We start from the raw sequence: 18,936 nt of genomic DNA, 5'->3' as shown, positions 1-18,936 counted from the left end.
TGTATCATTTTGTTTTAGCAGGAGATCACACTCGTTCGTGCTTGTAAAATCAACAAATATAATAATATATTATAATATTATGAATAATTTATCGCTTAGCCGTTAGTGTAGATATGGGTAACCATCTTAAAAATATTACGATGTTGATATAGCAAACGGTTTTTCAAATCGTTAGCAATTTCTCTTTTGATGTACCTATCATTGGAAGAATTTTACTTTCATTTCTAGCTCAAATATATATAATCTTGTATAAAAAAGATAGAATAAATAAGACGTCTTGTTTAAGTTAGTTATACAAGGTCTTTAAGTAGTTTTAATATATTAGATGGTAAATATTTATAACCATTTGCTAAACTTTACCGAATTCTGAGCAACTGGGCTCTAGAAGAGAAACTGTCGATTATCTAAAAAAGCACCCCAGTCAGTAGTCAGTTTTTACGTCGCTTAAACCAGGGTCAAAAATCTTTTTGAAAGATTACAAATTATTAATTCCCCCCGTACACCCCGTACATTGAAAACTAAGCACCCATTTGTTGAACTATGCTTATAAGTGAATACAACATTCCAAATATTTTCCGAATACTTTCAAACAAAAGGGTAAGAGACTAATTTAATTAATAACAACATTAACAATTAAAAAATGTATTTTCGTATTTTTCAAAAAAAAAGTGTACTTTAAAACCCACCCTTTTTAAATCTACATTAGTTTTTCTAGCTTTTGTGATATAACATTTCATGGCGTCAGCATCAGAACAATCAACCAAAATTCTTTCAGAACGCCTTTGCTATAAGGAGTTTCTTAAACAGTTTTTGAAACCCTAAAGTTTTAATAATCAATTGGAGAGGGATACAAGTTTGATAAACACAATTTTTATCACGAGCTTGCTTAAGAACCTTATCAAAGTGTTAGATACTATACTTTTTCTACGGCCGTTAGTTTTTTAGTCAATTCTGGTAAAACATTACAAATGTTTGCAGAGACTTACAAAGTACTAGTGCTGTGTGTTATATAAAACAATCAGACATTTAAGATTATTGAAAGTTTCAGTACGATTTATTAACCCTTCTATTTTGTATATGTACACCTATTGGTATTAACCTTTAATTTGTTTCTTTCACAGTATTCCATAAAAGTTTAAAAGGTTAAGTCTGTGGTCCGTAGTTTCCAACGATCACCATACATCAGCAACGCATATAAACACATTCGGGGTTCGGATTAACATTAACAATGTGATAACTTTCAACTGTAAGATACGATTGGTTTGATTATTCCGTTAACTATGGTACTCGACTTATGGGACACCCAGTATATCTCTATCCGAAACGTGCGCCTTTCTCAGATTTACCCGTTACGAGATTGCGAAAATATATAATTCGACGACAAATAGTCGCGGCATTTGAGTCATTATTTTATATACCCACATAAAACGATCTTTTATTCACAAGACAGAAATTATGCAACCGTTCCCCCTGTACGCGCGCGTTAACTGCGACCGTGAAGATAAGGCCTTAAAAAAGGTTTTTTCTTGTCCAAACAATAAAGCTCGAAGAACGTAAATATCGTCGCTTTCTTTTACCTCGCTGCTGCCCGCGATCCTTGAATCGTACTGAATAATTTCATTGTCTGAGGTCTCGTGTACGTTACAAAGAAAAACGTAAAGAAAAAAAAAAACGAGTTGCCACGGTCTTCCGTTGCGATACGAAGGGAGATAATCCGGAAAAACGGTTCGCAGTTCAGCACTTTCAATTGGTTACGATTTTATTTCAAAATTACTTGAAATTTAGACATCAATCTTTCAAAGTGCAGGTAATGGGTAAGTAAGTAATTCCACATGACAAGCTGACTACTAGTTTTTTTTTTTTCAAATAAAAGCTGCTCATCACTTAATAATAATATTAATATGTTTGTTGTTTTAACTAGAATAAAATAATAAAATATTTAAAAAAATATAAATGGTTTACAATGAGCGTGAAAGTAGACATCCAGACAAACAGATAGTGAAAAAATAATGATGAATAAATAATTGAACAAAACAAAAGAATAGGAAAAAAATCTATAGCTCTGATAAATAGAACAGAATGTTTATAGGCTCAAGTTAATTTTTTATTTTAATTCTGGTCTTATATGCCAAATGAAACTCGTTTATATTAAATTTATTTATTAGAAAAAAATATTGTTTAAGTTTAATTTTATTCATTTGCATAACCGAACGAACTGAAATATTTATTCATTCGTTTATTTATTTCATTTTCAATAATTTATCTTTCACAATTTTTTTACATTAATTAAAAACTTCGGGTTTGCCATTATCACGGACAGGCTACAATTATAATACGGAACGTCGTGTTATTTATTTATTTATGAAGCCCAACTAACAGGTAGGTTGTAATACAAATTATTTAATAGTTACAGAGGCATTGCAAGTAATGATGGCATCACGAAACTTAACTTAAAGTCTAACTTAACATAAGCATTAACTCTAATAAACAAACAAGAGAATGGGAAAAGACCGAATAACGTTTTTACCTTACTAATACATTGCGAAAAAAGGTCCAAATCGTCTCGAGAATTGTACTTGAAGCACATTGAGAAAATAGATGAACATTTTAAAATATTTTTTCTTGGTTTGGACAGAAACAATGTGCTACTATGTCAAACAACTTACTTAAAATTTTAATTAAAGTGATTAAATAATGGTAATCATGGCAAAGCTTTTTGGGAGATATACTCCGTCCAACTTATACCATACATACTTCAAAAAATTGAGCAAACTAATGATGCATACTCTTACTTAGACCTCACGTATGAGTTATATATTATTATGACTTCCGTATTTTTAAACGTACGATAAATCCATAGCTTTCTGCCAGACCTTATTAGCATCAGGAGCAAAGGATAATTTCGAGTCGAATATTACTTCCAAGTCACAAAAAGTGTTAGAATGGGAGAGAGTTTTATCACAGCGACACTCATGGTGGTAAAAGAGACTACATTAAACTTGGCTGTATTAAGTTGCAAGTTGCGATTCGGAAAATCCAAAAGCACGGGGCTTGTGGATGAAAATTTTGTCATCTAGGGCTTCAAACGCTCATCAACAGCTTCAGAAATATACTGAGACAAAATCGTTAAGTTGGACCTGACCTGCTATGTAAGATTTGACTCCGCGTTCCCTTCCGCCAGACCAGAATAAACCACTCCTTCCAGGTAGACTCCCATCGTGCTAACTATGGGCAGAGTTCTTTTCTTACTAGATCAGCCGCACTGGCAAATCGCTTTTCGGACCAACTTGACTGCTTCCAGGGTGCAAAAATATTGCGAAACCAATGTTTTTCATCCTAGGGTTGGGTCTTTATCTATCTATTTCATTCTGTTTTATTCTATTTTGTTTTGTTTTTAACTATTTTGTTTACGTGAATCTTTTTTTACATTGGACGGTTGACCCGTTGATAAATAAATAAATAAATTTGTAATAGTCCTTTAAAAAATCCATATTGTTGTGGGACTATTTGGTTCTTAACAATATGAAATATTTTGTCCTGTAGAAGAGATTCTAAAACTTTACAGAAATTGTAGATAGGAAAATAGCTCTCTAGTTTGTGATTTGCGATCTACCGTCTTTTTTGTGTACGGGAATAATTTTAGATATTTTCCATGTACGGCTTGGTTTCTCAGTCACAGATTAAAAAGTTTTACAAGCAGTTTAGCCAGAACAAAAAGACAGTAATATATAAGGATGCTAGAACTAAATCTGGACCAATTGTGAATTTAAGATTAATTGCTTTAAGAACTTTTTCCACCCTATAATCGGAGAATAACTTAATGTTTATATTTTTAGAATGGTGTTAACTACTAACACCAATAAAATTGTTGAGAGAACCCTCGTTAGAAAACGACTGTCGAAAATATAGTGTAAAAGAGTTGAATATATCTGGCCGAATAAAATTCATATAACTAGATACAACTGAGATTTCTCGTTTGTTTTTAAAAAAACGACCTAATTTTTTTAGGATTGTTTTAATGTCATATTCAATTTTCAATAGATAGAAATTCATATAACTAGGTACAACTGAGATTTCTCGTTTGTTTTTAAAAAAGCGACCTAATTTTTTTAGATAGCTTTTATATGAATCCCTAACTTCATTGTGTTATGACAATTAGTATGAAAAATAAGAATAATAACATAATGGAAAGTTTGAGGGTTTAACAATTAAACTAACCAAAAAAAGTTAGCGAATTTGAAAAATACAGTGTATTAAAAAGCAAGGAAATTAAAAAAATCAGTTAACAAAATACGAGCGCTATCTATATCACTGGAAAGCATTTGAATGGTAATTAATTACAGTTATTTTGCAAAAGTTGGAGTAACTCGCAACATTTCTGGGTATACGATTTTTTTTAAATTCCAGTGTATCTACAGGTTTTTTACCTAAAAAATTCATATCGAAATGTAGTGCGATGAAAAATTCTGTTTTGAAATAACACTAACGAGTTGACAGTTGACAGTGAGTAGGTGTTCCAGAACTTCAGTGGATGCATTTGAACTTATAACTAATGTTCTCTAGTTGGATGGGATGACTAAACAAACCAAAAAGTAAAAAACAAAATCAGTTAAACGAGTTAAAGGCCTATGAGGGTAGTCGGGTATGCAGATACTGCATCTCAGATGACGAAGTTTGCCAAAGTTAATCTACTTATTGGGTAACAAGATCAAAGGATATTAATAAATTCCATGAAGATATACATCGAAATTGTGAATGAGAAATGTCAGCACAAAAAAATATAAAAATCCCACGATGATCATTTAAACCACCTACGTCAAATACTATCTAGAACTAAAATTGAATTTACAAACACAACTGATTAGTAAAACACGTGGAAGACCTTAAATCTAACCAAAACGTAAAGTAAGAATCAATTAAAGCTTAGTTGCATTACACGTATAAGGGGTTAACCAAACGGAAAAAGGAATGCAGCCGGAGATCGATGGCGTTTAAAGAAATAAAACACAAAGTAACAAATTGCCTTCAAGTTTTTTTTTAACTAGAATGGATATGAATTTTACTTATCTGGTATGTAGCCGCGATCCTTACCATTTACGACGGTACAATAAAAAAACACGGGACTAAATGGCGATCCAACTACTTTATTTTTAGTCAACACGTGTAACGTATGAGTTTTTATGTCTCCTTTAGCTTTTTAACTACCTCAAATTTCGCACGGAGGGTTTATTATTAAATAATTGTGACCTGCGCACAAGGCACTATCTGCAATACGGGTTCCCGTACAAAGTTTTTCCCAGACCGTTTCTTTACCTGTCTGCCTGCTTTTTAGTCGTTACCTCTCGGACGGAACGGTCTCTTCTTGCCGCTGCAGGTATAAAATAGTCGACGTCTCTCGTTTTCACCTTGAAATCGGTCAATTCCATCGGATCATAACTACGTAGTTGTTCAGAAAGTCAGTGTGCCTTCCCCGGCCGTGATTATGGTCTTTTTCTGTTAGCGCGCCGCTTGAAAATATACCGGTCAGATTGAAACTTAGGCAGATACGAATGAACAACAACGCTAACATGTTGTTCTCCCCTTTAATCTGGATCGACCCTTTCGTGTAAACTCGAGGAAGATTCACGAAAAACTATACAGGGCGTTTGGGAAGTGAAAATAAAACTCGATCGTCAAAATTGGTTCTAAAAATAAGCCTCGACGCATTATTTTAGAATAAATTTGATGTTTTGCAAATAAAAAATTTCATCGAAATAGGTTCTAAAGAAGGGCGGATGTTTTCGATATTTTTATTCTATGGAAATACGAAATGTGCCTTAACTGGTCGACGGAGAAGTTGAAGATAAATAAGTATTTAGAATCACTACCATTCGTTTATCTCCACACAACTTAAAAAAAACGGAAAAAATCTGTTGCCTAATACCCAGTTACAAAACTATCTTTATTTAGAACTAATTTTGAAAGGATTCGTGACAATTGCAGATATTAAATAATAAATTGTTTTTAAGAACATCTTAAATATTATTTACAGCTAACTACTTTTAGATCCTAGTATTCGGTACTACTTTTTTTCGAATATCCCGCAAATAACTGATCGGATGACTTGAAATTAAAAACCAAGGTCAATCATGTTTAAACACAAGTGATGTCGTGCATACCTGCCAGCGGTCTAATTTAATCAACAAAAAAAAAATTCAGGATTAGGTTTGGAAATTTTCTAATTAAATCAATTTATTCAAAATTACTGAACTTTTACGTATAGTATTATCTACCTACCGAATTCGCCATTTTTTTAATTCTCTAGCGATAAAACACAGGATTTTCATTAGCAACGAACAAAATATTTATTTTCTTCCTAGGTTATTACTGAATAATTCTGTTCTTGCTCTAATAAATTTCGGGGTTTTCCAATTAACTGATGTGCTATTTGTACTGCTCCTGCCAAGGCATGAAAAAAAATTAACCAAAATAGGTAGTTTACGGCAAAGGGAATACGCGTTAAGGGGGATAGAACCTTTTCTATGGGAGCGTAAACTGTCTAGGTACTGTAACCTCGTTCCGCATAAAAGGTCTTTTTGTCATTCGGAACACCTGATGACCTGTGGTATACCTACACACAATTCAGGTAAAATGGCGTACCTGAAAATCATCCCCAGATTAGATTTACAAATACCGGAGACACTGCTTTATAATGTAAAAATGCAAAATCTTTGATTAAGGTTTCCAAAAAATTTTCGACCTTTTTCAAGCAACCTTCAACGCTGTTTAACAATAAATTCTTATTAAAATCGAAGTGCACAAGAAAATTCTTCTCGTCTCTATAAAGGTGCCAAACACTCACTTACCTATAACGCTATAAACCTCAAACCAGTCAATACTAAAAAATAATGGCTTGACAATTTTACAAGGTCAAATAATTAATACACATTAATAGTATCAAGGATACATTTCTTTTTTCTGCAATACAGAAGAATTTGAAGTGAACTTAAAGAACACATACGTTGGGGTAGAGCACAAAATTATAAAAATGTGATTCCCGTATATTTCAGGCTTATGCCACGTTATCAAAAACAGTGCGACTCTCAAACAAATTTAGTCTTGGAATGTCGGTTAAGGCGTCTGACTAGAAATCAGATTCTCTATCGCAGCGTAGGTTCGATACTTTTTTTTTAATTAACAGCTGACCTAATATCAGTAAATTTTGTCAAATATTCGAATTGAGTGCGCAAAATCCTTAAAAATGTAGTGCTCGTAGATTTCAAACGCATGGCACATCATCGGAAATAGTTCGACTTTCAAACAGATTTAGTCTTGGCTTGTCGGTTAAGGCGTCTGATTAGAAATCAGATTCTCTATCGCAAACGACCACTGTTTTGCTTAAATACATAATTTTTTTTAGATAACAGCTAACCAAATGATTATACAAAAATAAAGACTCGCTACCACACATTTTAAAATTAGCGTAAACTAGTCTATATAGTCTGTCTAAACGAGTTCGTCGAATGGTGAATATTTTTGAGTTGCTGATATCAAACGACTCTGGATGGCAAATTCATACCCTAATAGTAACTGTATTTAATATTTTCAAGGTATGGTCTGTTCATAGATATGAGAAAGTGACCTATTGCTTTTGAATGGGATTATCCAAGGGTGGTCATTAACATACAATGCAACAAGATTATTACCTAAAGTTTCGGAATTTAAATTTAGGTAAAATTGTGGTCCGGAATACAAGATAATTTTATATCTACCTGTGTTTAATATTGTTTGGTTTGGTATACTACTTAGTTTAAGTTTATTAGTAATCATTCTTATTTCGTGTGTTGAATCGTGTGCGAATTATGCAAAATATGTGCGAATCTAGTGTATCTCAGGAGATGCTCCCGCCCAAATGTAGAAAACACTATTCTATTGAGACTAAGGAAGTTATAAACAATATTTATTTGACTCTCATTGAACGCGGTTCCAGCAAGTAAGCATCTTTAGAAGAAACGACCACATTGGCGAAAATTCCAACATCAACTGTATGGAAAATTGTGAATAATCCCATTTCTGCGAGGAAAAACAGATGCGATGCTGACATTTTCTCGAGTGTAGATGAAAGTGATCAAGATAAAATACGGCATAAAATTTACCAGTTACACGAGGAATAAACATTAGATACCTTAATTATTAGGCTTGAAAAAGATGCAACCCGTGTTAAATGTGACAGAACTACCTTATGGAAGTTTATTCAACACAAGGGTTTTAGATTTAAAAAAAATTGACAAAAGGCAAGTTTTAATGGAATCTTTTAGAATTCGGAAATGGCGACTGGAATATCTAGAAAAAATTAGGATTTACAGAGAACAACAAAGGCCAATTATTAACTTGGATGAAACCTGATTCGACACTTATGATACCCCAGAAAAGGGTTGGGTTAACTCAACTGATAAGTGTAAAACAAACGCGCCATCAAAAAGAGGTAAAAGAATAACTATTTTGCATGCTGGCTCTAAAGATGGTTGGATTCCAAATGGACTTTCTCTGTCTGCGAAAAATATTAAAGATTCTTCTCTGGATTACCATGAAGACAGCACCGCCGATTTATTTGAAAGTTGGTTTAAAACAAACTAGTTCCAAACATTCCTCCTAATAGCGTCATTGTAATGGACAATGCAAGTTATCACGGTAGACAGTTGACTAAAACCTCTTCCTCATGTGACACAAAAGCAACAATCCAAAACTACATGTATAATAACGACATTTATTTTCACGAATGTTATACCAAAAAGCAATTAATTGAGGTTCTACAAAGCTTGAACCTACAAAAGGAATATGTCTGTGATAATTATGCAAAAAATCTAGGGCATACAGTTTTCAGGCTTCCACCTTACCACTGTATATTTAATCCCATTGAACATGTTTGGCACCAACTGAAATTTGCAATTCGTCGTAACAATGTTTTCCCCGTGTTAAGTTCAATGTCCTCAACTTTATAGAAACAAAAGTTTTTAACAACAAAGTTGGGCAAATTCTGTTAAACATATAGAAAAAGCAAAACAATCGTATATCCATGATGCAAATAATATAGAAGGCGATGATAGCGATAGTGATACTGATATATTATGTGAATAATTTTAAGTATAAAATAATTTGTAATTTTATTTTTTTGTATTTATTTTATTAAATATTGTTTAGTATCTTTCCTAACAAAACCCCAAACAATTAAATTCTAAGCAAAGTACGGACCTGTTAGGCCATATTTCATTCTTACAGCTTGCCCGGGTCTTTCCTTAATTCGTATCAGTTAGTCATATATCTATGAACAGACTTTACCCTAAAATATTACTATCAACACAACGAACTCAACCAAATACCTTTTCTTGGGAAGGAAGACCCCAATACAAATCTATTGTATGCAAATTAGTTTCGACCCTTTTCTCGCGTCCATCAAGCTATGTGGTAATGGTGACGCTCAAAATATTTCTGGTATACGTAGTAGAATTTACAGGGACTTTTTTTCCTACGTCTCTAACGAAACGAATGAACCAAATAACAAATTAATAACAGTTTATCTCAATCGGAATCCACGAAACTGCCGCGCGGATCACGAAAATTTTAAGAAAGGCCCCCACAACGTTTCCTTATAATTTTGTAATTGACTGTGTAGTAGAGGTTGCCGCTTGATATGGCGGCTGAGCACTTTAATCAGCCTTTGTTTGGGGCCATGGTGCTCGGTCCCCCTGCCTTGAAGAAATATTCATTAAAAGCAACGACTAGTAACCGTTGGCGTTCCGTTCCACCGAGCGTTTTTAAAATTGAATAACTTGTCGGACATTGGACGTTTATAAAGTACTGTACATGGTTTTCGCGAACATTTTTACCCAGTTACAAAACTATCCTTATTTAGAACTAATTTTGAAAGGGTTCGTGACAATTGCAGATATTAAATAATAAACTGTTTTTAAGAACATCCCGAATATTATTTACAGCTAACTACTTTTAGATCCTAGTATTCAGTACTACTTTTTTTCGAATATCCCGCAAATAACTGATCGGATGACTCGAAATTAAAAACCAAGGTCAACCATATTTAAACACAAGTGACGTCGTGCATACCTGCCAGCGGTCTAATTTAATCAACAAAAAAAAAACTTCACGATTAGGTTTGGAAAATTTCTAATTAAATCAATTTATTAAAAATTACTGAACTTTTACGTATAGTATTATCTACCTACCGAATTCGCCATTTTTTCAATTCTCTAGCGATAAAACACAGTAGGATTAAGTCACCACACCTCAAAGTCATAATTTAACATAACAACGGTTAACTCATATAGCATCTTCCGCAATATTCTGTAGACCACCAATATCTTTAACGACAAGCTTTGGATATGACTACCGAATAGTTCAGATATCTTTCCGCTTGTTTTTTTTTTTGTTTTTGGGGCTATCTAAAGAACAAAAGTAAGTAAGAGTAGAATATGGTTCGAGAATAATTGACTCAAAAAGACATTTATTTTGACAACTTGACACAGTTTTAGAGCATTTGAGCATTCTTTGGAAACCTACAATAGATAATACTACAGACAAATACAAAAAACGAGAAAATAGTACAGTCTCCTATGAAAGACCTCTTCGATTAAAAGAAATATTTGTTATTTTATACGTAATTTTTAACGAAATATGAGCGAGGCATTCTGTCAAGGTATAGTGAGTTAAGGTTGCTTCAATCGAGATAAGTGGCAAGAGAGCAGTCCAAAAAACTAAACTAAAACTAAACTAAAAGTTCAGATTTTCACGAAATTATATATTTTGACATGACAATTGTTTCGACATCAAATGTAATATTTACAAACTACCTGCTACTATATATACCGAAAAATGACTATAAAACCTTAATTAATGTTGTTGTGAGAATTTAAGTTCAATAAAGGAGAGGTAGTTCAATCTAATTCGTCATTAAGCAATACATTTGAATGTCCCATTTTGTTAATCTCTATGGCTTCCAATAAATTTAATTTTCTACTTTTTGTGGCTGTATGTAAAATATCAAAATTGTCGTCAAAAATATGTTTTTCTGTGTTTAAGTGTGTAGCATAATTAGAATCTAAACTATTGTTTTTAAACGCTCTTTTATGTTCGTTAATGCGTTTTGGAAGCAGTTAAACTCTCAACAAAATTAGTAAATATTTTAAAGTTCCACACAGATTTGAAACCAAAATTTACAATAAAAAATTCTTTGGAATTAATCAACAAAATTAAAGATATCAAAATCCCTTCTAACGCAACACTATTGTCTTTTGATGTACACAACTTATTCCCCAGTATTTCACCTACGGATGTGATAGATTTAGTGGATTTCACCCTAACTCAAAAACAGGTTAACCCATCGGTGAAACAAGATTTATTAGATTGCTGAATAATATCTTTAGACCAAAATTATTTTGAATTTAATGGACAGATTTACATCTCTAAGGAAGGTTTGATTATGGGAAACCCACTTAGTCCTTTGTTAGCCGAGATTTTAATGGATAATTTGGAAAATATCATACTAGAGCATCCTTTAAATAAAGGTTTTCTAGGGTGGTATAGATGCGTGGATGATGTCTTTGCTTGCTTTGTTGGGACGGACAGACAATTGAATTCTTTTTTAAATTACATTAACTCATTACATAATCGTATAAAATTCACCATCGAGATTGAACAGGATAACTCTATTCATTTTTTAGGTTTAACTATTACGAAAACGCAAAATAAATTAGATTTTTTCATTTATCATAAACCTTCACATACGGACACAGTCATACATAACAGATCAAATAACCCTTATGCACACAAAATGGCTGCATTCCACTCTTTTATACACAGACTTCTTAATGCGCCACTCTCAACAGAAAATTACAACAAAGACCTTAATGTCATTAAACAAATTGCACTGAATAACGGCTACAATCCGTCTATTATAGATGAAATTATGAATAAAAAACAAATCCAGACAACAGTAAACTCTATTTATCCGAAGGCTAATACAGAACACGAACAATTATTACAAAATTATATACATAGGAGAACCTAGCGAAAAAGTTTCAAAACATTTGTCAAAGTGTGGTTTAAAAATAGCTTTCAGAACTAACAACACAATAGGAAAATTTTTAAGAAAACAATAAAACGAAATGTCCAAAATCTCAAAAATCAGGTGTCTACAGGTTGAAATGCGGATCTTGTCCTAAAATTTATATTGGACAAACAGGTAGATCCTTCAAAAAACGCATTAACGAACATAAAAGAGCGTTTAAAAACAATAGTCTAGATTCTAATTATGCTACACACTTAAACACAGAAAAACACATTTTTGACGACCATTTTGATATATTCCATACAGCCACAAAAAGTAGAAAATCAAATTTATTGGAAGCCATCGAGATTAACAAAATGAGACATTCAAATGTATTGCTTAACTTTCAATTAGATTTAAATACCTCTACTTTATTGAACTTAAATTCTCACAACAACATTAATTAAGGTTTTATAGTCATTTTTCGGTATATATAGTAGCAGGTAGTTTGTAAATATTACATTTGATAAAGAGACGGTGTATAATTTCGTGAAAATCTGAACTTCTAGTTCTTATTTATTTTGATAAATGGATTTTCATCAAGTAAAAGCTGTCTCAGTTCAAATTGAAATTCATTGATATAGGTCATAATACATCTAGCAAGATGTTATGACTAAGAAGGACAATAGTGTCTCAGCAATCATATTTGCATCATGATAAAATGGAAAAATGGTGTGGCGGAATCAGAAATCGTTTGTCGTGTACAATGAGATTTCAACGATATCACGTTATAAGCGTCTGTCGTGGTAACGACATGACAAGGTAGTAGTAAATTGTAAATTCTTATTCGTCTTCGTTGTAATCTTTGAGTAACAATGAAATTAACGAAGGCATTTTAAGCCCTAATTTGAAACGAAACCTTGTTGAGGAGCATCCTGTGATTTGTTCTTACTCATTCGAAACCGTAGACGAAAATGTAAATTTCGCGAGTGTATATACAAAATCCGAGACTAAACGAGGTTAAAAAAATTCAGGTCTGCGGTTCACGCGATCGTACGCAAAACGCGCGTGTAAGGGCCCCCTCTTAATTTCATATTATAATATATGTATACACCTAGAAAATCGTTAAAATTTATAAAGTCAATATAAAATCGGGTATATATAATTCGCGGTATTTCCAAGTCAAGGAAAAGCTGTGATATTTCAGTCGCGTACGGATTTTGTTTAATGTCAATAGCGTAACATTTAATATGCCATTAGAACGCGACGCCCGTCAAGAAATTGGCGCGAACGTGATATATACGGGGCGGCGCCGCGTTTAATCGCAAAAGGAATAAATTAAACTAAAATCAAATTTCTAATTTACAAGTAAACGCGAGCACGTGTGTGTGTGTGAAGGATATCGCTCTGCATCTACAAAAAATGTGTTTTTTATTATTTCTGCACCATACCCAAATTAAAATTTAAAACACAAATATCTTTTGATTCTAAAAGTTACTGCTGACAACATTTAAGTGCAAAATAATGTACAAAATGTTTACTTCATAATTATTTTTGAAATAATCATTATTCCTCTAGATAGTTCGTTCGAAACCGGATATTTTCTATTTTACTTGAAACATTAGGATCTTTTTTATTGTTTAAAAATAGCATTTTTGCAAACTGTAAACAAAAAAATTATTCAAAAAGAAAAATAGATAAAACAAACCAATTCTAAAATCAGTTAAAGAACGCAATCATTAAACCACGAATTAATGTACCTATTAACGGAGGACTTTTATGAAAAAGAAAGAGAAAAAAAACACAGAAGAGACGCTAAGAAAAACACTAAAATGTCAACGTTTTAGCACATTACAAAACACTAAAAGTATAGGGATATACATACAAACAAAATAAATTAAATTAAATATTTCTAACTAAAAGAAAGAAAAAAAAATTAAAATAAGTTAAACAAGACAATCAATAAATCAGGAATTAATTTCAATAAAGGCATGAACAATTCTTAATAAGTTTAATTATGGGAAAATCTATGAATCTGTACAATTTTTCAAAAACATCAGTTTTTAAACAATTTGGTATTATTAAATATACATTTTTTCAGCTCTAACCTTTATAACTCAATGAGAATTTGTGGTACCTATATTCAAATAATGTATGTTTCAGAAATACTGAAAAAAACAGATATTTTGAATGAGGAACTTTCGAAGACATCATTATTAACCAAATTAACGATATTTTTTGAAACATCTTTTTCACTAATCAACACTTTGTCGGAATTATAGGATATCTTATATTTTCCTACAACTCTCATTGGAGTATGATCAGCATCATTATATTGGTGATTAATTTTTTTTATTGTTTGTGTTTATTTAAGAAATAAATTGATGTCTTGACAGGGGTCGATAAAACAGATATTTTGTAAATTAAAGAAACGAATATTAGTAAAAGCAAACAAATTCCAAAATAAGATAAGATGATCATTAAATAAAAATTTTATATATCAATTAATTAAATAATTGATGACAATGAAAAAAAAAGAAAAAAAAAGATAGGTAAAATAACTCGAAAACATGAATAACGTTTTAATAGATTCATTTTTTTAAAGCAAAATCCTATGAAATTGTAAAATTTTTCTCGCCAAAAAACGTCGCGTAGATTTTTGTTGTTTTTATATCCTTATATTTAGTAAATACAAGTAGATTGCTTTAAAAACTTTTGCCGTATTTAGTAAAAAATTGGTATATAGGTATTTTAATGGGGCGAACCGCCCCCAACGCCGGCAAAATATCCTGTCCCCCTAAGTACCGACCTTAAACAATTACTTTTTGTACTCTTATCCGGCCTTGTACAGAAAACTACGATGGTTATCCAATACTTCATCGTGTGGATCCAAAAACTAGCGCCGTTGCCAAATGAACAGGAATGAGCTTGGCTTCATTATAACGAAATCTTTACAAAAGCTAGTATACAAAAAAAAAAGAAACTTTTGCAATTATAATTTTGTTCGATTATTAGTCAGCGACCCTGTACAGAGTGTTCTGCTGAAGTAGCAAAAATTGGAAAATTTGGAATTCAACTAATGTTAGTGAAGACAATCCAGCTAAAATACTTTCAAGATGGTGGCACAATCCGAAAGTAGGTGTCAACTTCTTTTGTATGGATAGAACGCCCTATATATTATTACTTTTAATATGCATAATATCCTATACGAAGATTTTAACTTTCTGAGATATTTAATATGTTACTTATCTTAAAAATAAATTTCTCAGACCGAACAATTTCAATAAATCTTATTCTATCAACGTACCCTGTAAAAAATTGTCTGTTGAACAAAAAGGAATTTCGATACAGCATGTCGAAAAATTACAATTTACAATTTTTACAATTTTCAAGTGGAAACCATCCTTTTTATAAACCTGTCTTATTTAGAATTAAAAATTATAGGACTGCTTTGCATTTATATGTTGTCAGAAGATAGACAAAGCTTTTTTAAAATCGTTTTTATGAAATTAACTATGTATATTACAATTACGTTTTGCACTAAATGAGTGTAAAGCTTATTTTAATTCCATTACTTTAATTGACTGTTTTCGAATGAAATAATGAAAAAACATATTCTCTTTTTTAATTAATTTTAAAATTTATTGTCTTCTTGAGTTATTTCCATTAATGATTTTTTATGATTATTTTTCCTATACTTTGCCACGTTAAATATAAAAATATATATAATAATAAAAATAATAATGAAATTAAATTTAAAAATAAAACAAGTTTTTGTTTAGAACGGCGTGATAAACCTGTAAAAACAAAAAATCAATATTGGCATACGAAATAAACTTGTTTGTCGGATCGAAAACGCGATATTGTTGGGGTTTCTTGACTAGCTTATTTGCGTTATGTTTGCGTAAAACATTTGTACCCCATTTGAATTATTGTTTTAAATTAGTAGATGTGGTAAAGTCGGGCATGTTCGGCGGCGAAAATACCAAATACCAACCATAAAATAAAATCGAATTGACTCAAACAAAATTAATAATAAATAATAAATATAAAGAAAATCTTAATAAAGTTGTATTGTGTTGTTGTGTGTGTTGTTGTGTTGTTGTGTTGTATTTTCACGCTGTAAATAACAAACGCGGTTTCTGTCGTTTTCCCCTACTTGGTATGACCTATTATTTTCCGAATCTTAAATTGGAGATTCCAGATCATAACTTCCGTAAAAAGATTAGTAATTAATGGCAAGATGAGTTGCCATTAATTACTGAGATTTAAAATGATGTTTTTTCAAAGATCTTTATTTTCCGTTTAGCATTAGAAATGTGTGTGCTGATATTTTAAGGAAATACTTACCTCTAGACTATTAATTATTCAAAAGAAAAATTGTATCAGAAATTTCTACGAAACGGGCAGATTTTTGCAAGATTTTTCGCGATGTTGCAATAGACGGGCTCTAAATTACCGATCGGACTGGCAAAACAAAACGGCCGTCAATTTCAATCAATTAATAATCGGGTACCGACGTTTTTTTTTTTTTGGTTTCGGATGTCGAAATCCACAACACACTCTCAAAATTGCCCCGGTCGAATTAATTTCGCTTAATTCCGTAATTATATTGCCCGAATCAATCTTCAAGGGTCAATAGCCAAATGGAACATGCGAAAAATTCAAATCGATCGAGAGATCGAGGTAATAGCAATCTCGAAAAATTGCAAAAAAAAAGCGAAGCTATTTTTTTTCTCCGACGAGTACAATGACCATTTTGAAAGTGAGATACGACATTTCGAGGTCAATCCGATCGCGTCAGAAATTAAAACGCCGCAAACAGGGTGAAGAAAATAAATAAGTTATCGTTTACGCTTTTATCAAAACTGAAAAACAGGTCCGATTTATCACAGTTTTTTTTTCAGTACTTTCGCGCCATTACGTAGGTACCAAGGTCGCGTTCCGATTCGATAATATATTCGCGTAACGTTTTCAAAATTACTGCCTTAGATCGCGAATGAATTTTCTGAAATCGACGAGCCGGCTATTGGAAATCCGGGTGGTTATACGTAGAAAGGGACTTTTTTCCCGCATTGCTCGAAAACCTACGCGAATGGTTTCTCGGCATACAATTATATAAACACTTTAGCAATAATTAAAATGGATATTGCACACCGATGAAATTATAAATACTTCTTAAATAAACTATATATACAAGGGGTCGGATCAGAAGGTGGGAAATCTTCATGGCTTAGATAGAGTACGAAAAAATAACACAAGTTCATGTAATTTTTTTCCTACAGCCCTTTACTTAACATAATTTAATAAAAACGTCAAATTTCAAAACTAAAACGGTATTCCTGAAACAAATTTAGCTTGACGCCGACACAAAAAAATCTTTTTCGGTAGTTTGAGCTAATTAAAAAAAGGTGAATTGATGTAATGAACTATTTTTAAGAAAAAACCAATAAAAGAATTACTAAGGAGCCGTTTCCACGTTACATCCTTATTTTTTAAGACTTAAAAAATGTTATTATAAAATTTTAAGCTACGAGCCAAAATTAAAAATTCGGCCATTCTAAAAATTGGCCATACCTTCGTTAATATGAAAGATAACAGAATAAAATGGCGCCCTTAAAATTTGAATTCATAATTTTCAAGACGGCCATCTTAAATACAGGCATAATATTTTATCCGTTTTATTTGCTTACTGTAATAGTTCGATTTAGATTTTGTTTAACCACCCAAAATATTATCTTTTATATTTCTATTAATACGGCCCTGTAATCTTATTTTTTATTTTTTGTTTTCTGTTATCGTTATAAAATTATTCTTCCAGAGATGAGCCTAAGTTAGGATTCTAAAATGCATGTGATTTATAGAAATATAGTAAAATTTAAGTTTTATAAGGTTAACAGTAATTTAATTAAACAGATGTCAGAAGACATCCATTTAGACACATAACAGACAAGTAAAACAAAGTTTTTACTATAAAAGTTTTCCCCTAACAAATCGGCGAAGTTCCAGGTGGGACACCCTGTTGAGAAACAAAATTAGTTATTGTTGCAAAGTTGTTGCAAAACGTCCAATTCCGATTGAAATCACTCACAGTGCATATAAAGTTCACAAAAGCTTCTTATCTTTGTAGACGAAAAAGGCCTAATATAGAAGGCAACCTTAGAGCTGAGGGAAACCATGCAGCGACCTACGTTAGAGAGACGCCCGGTACAGACGACAGGATACCATCGAAACTAAATCCTACAGAAAAAATGTCAGTCCCATGTATAAGCAAGAGGCCGGACGACGTGGAACCTCTTCGATTACAGAATAGGCGATCAAAACACGGACCTTTCACTTCCTCGGTGTATCGACGCTCGAACGCCCAACACTCTGTATGTTTTCTGCCTTTCTGTCTCGAACATGAGCGACGGCCAGTCCGCCGCCCGACAAAAAGGTCAAATTGTAGAGCGAGAATGGTAACGACCAATTCAGGGTTACAGGTTTCGAACGTATACCGGGTGATGCGATAATAACCCAAAGTAGCTTTTACACGCACAAATTTATATGCTTTTTTATAAATAATAACGAGTTGATATCCAATTCCTACAGACTGAATTAAGCATTAAGGCAAAAAATTTCAGCTTGGAAGGTACAGGAAGATTGAGAAATTTACTATGCTTGCCTGGCAGGAAGAAAGTACCCACACGGTGAAGAGCAAGATAGTGCAACATAAATGATGGCAAAGGTTGCGTGTGTTGTTATATTCTGTGTATTTCAATACGCAATGTTAATGAAATTGGAAGGTATAAATCGTTATTCAACTGATAACAGAAACCGACGTAAAAAATTATCTTTAACGAATTGAAACAAAAGCTGATGGCTTCCTTTACTTAAAGTAGACAGTTCCTCCGATT

At 32.3% G+C, this 18,936-nt stretch overlaps 1 protein-coding gene across 1 annotated transcript in view; it reads right to left on the bottom strand.

The window, feature by feature from the left end:
- The window catches only part of LOC132699627 (protein gustavus), a 105,364-nt gene that overhangs the window by 72,480 nt on the left and 13,948 nt on the right, over positions 1–18,936 (bottom strand). The window lies entirely within an intron of this gene.

Source organism: Cylas formicarius, unplaced genomic scaffold, assembly GCF_029955315.1.
Source record: "Cylas formicarius isolate icCylForm1 unplaced genomic scaffold, icCylForm1.1 PGA_scaffold_3__17_contigs__length_32017465, whole genome shotgun sequence".
NCBI lineage: Eukaryota > Metazoa > Arthropoda > Insecta > Coleoptera > Brentidae > Cylas > Cylas formicarius.
The sequence above is the reverse complement of the archived record's forward strand: the minus strand, read 5'-3'. Positions and strand labels throughout refer to the sequence as shown.